This window comes from Mus caroli, chromosome 4, assembly GCF_900094665.2.
Source record: "Mus caroli chromosome 4, CAROLI_EIJ_v1.1, whole genome shotgun sequence".
Lineage (NCBI taxonomy): Eukaryota > Metazoa > Chordata > Mammalia > Rodentia > Muridae > Mus > Mus caroli.
Window position 1 is genome coordinate 74316874 of NC_034573.1, and position 2737 is coordinate 74319610.

Here is a 2737-nt window from a genome sequence, read left to right on the forward strand (position 1 = left end):
GCCCCTAGCTCTTGATAGGGGTCTCAGAGGCTGCGGTTAGCCAAGAAGCTTCTGGAAGGGCAGACTCCTGAACTTTGCTACAGGTTTGCTTGCCCCTGGGTTCATTTTAAGCTTTCCTCTTTGCTCTCACCTCAGGTGGAGCTTCCTGTCACCTTTCCTTATAATCTCTGATTACAATCCTTTTACTGTCATACTTTCTTTGTCTACTGTCACACACCTACCCCAACAAAGCCACACCTCCTAATCTTTTCCATACAGTCCCACTAAGGACCAAGCATTCAAACATATGCGCCTATGGGGAACTCTCTCATTCAAGCCACCACACCATCCTGATTGTTATTAATGAGGCATTAGTCATGACACATTATTTCAGAAAAGAGATTGAATGAGAAATATACTCACTACAAATATTAAGACTATCGTAGGCATGGTCTCACTCTTGTTGAGCAGGTCATAAGTCCTATTAAAGAACTGTGGGTTGCAACCAAGATATGTGTGGAATGACTGAAACGTTATGGTTATTGTGCTGTTCTGGTTATTGAGGTAGTGTATAGGCATCATAGCTGGGTAGGTTTGTTGATTACCTTCCTTCTTTGTAACCTTGTATGGTATCTTCTGGTACTAGAAACCTAGCTAACTACTCATTGCTAATCATGGATATAGGAGGAAAATCTACAGCCACTAATTTACTAAGCCAGCATAATCCCTAACAACATTATATAAACATCTGTCCTTCTCTTCACAGATAAAAATACATAAAATCTTCTCATCAATGAAGTTTTCTTTTTAACATACGGAGACTGCTACAGAAAACCACAACCATCCAAAATGTAGAATCGTGGAACCCAGTCTCAGTGGATCAATTTACCAAATGTTCGCATACATTGTGAAAACGGAAATGATACTGTTTTAAGGGTCCGTGGATCAGGAAACTGAGATTGTGTTTTCTAGTAAAATCAGAAGCTGCACCCACAAAGTTTCACCAACATGACCACCCAAACACGAGCTAAAAAGGGTAACAGCGATGAATATACAAAATTGTAAGGAGAAAAGCCCACAAAGATTCAATCCTACACAAAGAACTACAGCCAACTGAGGAAAGCTGGAAGCTACAGAGTGGTATTTCCCAGGGAAGGGCATACCGATTAGCTGTCCAATGCCAAACAAACATTCCTGATACATACACACATATAACATTATACAGACCGATAGGTTATATTTGGGAATGAAACCACAGAAATTACAAACCAATATCATTTATGAACATAGATACAAACATTCTCAGTAAAATACTTACAAACAGTTCAAGAGCACATCACAAAGATGAGTCACTGTGTGTGTGTGTGTGTCTGGAGGGAAGAAAGCAAAGGGAGAAATGTTGTGATTAAAGATGAATCTAAAAAAATAAAAGAATTCAGAGAAGTGAGGAGGAGGAGAGGAAGGAGGAGAAAGAGGAAGAATTCAAGCTGTCCCTCTCGGCCCTACCAGAAGCTTTATCTCTGAGCTCTAGTGACATGCCTAACTGATATTTGTGTGCTAGTCCAAAAAGTCTTTTTAAAAGTTCCTTGTCGGGTGACCAGTTAATTGCAGCTGGGGAGAGTCGAGGAGCGTGTTGTGCTTTAAACCAAAAGCCCTTCGGTGTTGGTCTGGTCAGCAACCCACTATGCTGCTTCCTGTTATGCTGCAGACCCGCTTGGCCAAGAGGGGCATCCTCAAACATCTGGAGCCGGAGCCAGAGGAAGAGATTATTGCTGAAGACTACGATGATGATCCTGTCGACTATGAGGCCACCTGGAAGCTGGTACAAGGTGTTTGACCCTTCTTGCGGACTCCCTTACTATTGGAATGTGGAGACAGACCTTGTGTCCTGGCTCTCACCACATGATCCTAACTTTGTCGTTACCAAATGTGCCAAGAAAGTCAGGAACAGTAATGCAGATGCTGAGGACAAGTCGGACCGGAATCTTGAAAAGGTGGACAGAAATCATGAGAAGTCAGATCGTAATCATGAGAAGCCAGACAGGAGCCACAAGAAAGTAGACCGAAACCACGAGAAGAATGACAGAGAATGAGAGCGCAACTATGACAAAGTAGATAGAGAGAGAGAGAGAGAAATCGGGACAGGGAACGAGAGCGGGCATTTGACAAGGCAGACCGGGAAGAGGGCAAAGACCGATGCCACCATCGCAGAGAGGAACTGGCTCCTTACCCCAAGAACAAGAAAGCGACAAACCGCAAAGATGAAGAATTAGACCCCATGGACCCCAGCTCATACTCAGATGCACCCCGGGGCACATGGTCAACAGGACTCCCCAAGAAGAACGAGGCCAAGACAGGGGCTGACATCACGGCAGCTGGGCCCCTCTTCCAGCAGCACCCTTCCCCTTCCCCGGGCGCTGTGCTCCGCGCCAGTGCAGAAGCCTCCCGAACCAAACAGCAGGACTGACCCCTTGTTCCCTGTAGCTTTGGCAGCTTGCGTTTCTGTGTTTCTTCCTTGTGGCTCTGGGACAGGAGCCATGGCTTCTACGTGCTGGATTATTATTCCACCAGTGAGCTACACTCCCGGCCCCTTTAGTGTTGTTTATAAACAACAGGCAAGCCCTTGTTGTTTAATAAAAGCTTTTTTTTGTGGAACATATCCATGAGGCTTGAATGCTTCCTTTCTTCATTCTTTCCAGGCTTTCTAACCCAACTTCACAAGGTGCAAAAAAACATTTTATTTGCAGAAACTCACCTA

The 2737-nt window shown here is 44.5% G+C and overlaps 1 pseudogene; it reads left to right on the forward strand.

Moving 5' to 3' along the window:
- The first annotated feature begins 1582 nt into the window (after positions 1 to 1582).
- LOC110293566 lies at positions 1583 to 2446 on the forward strand (annotated as a pseudogene).
- Positions 2447 to 2737: the final 291 nt, after the last annotated feature.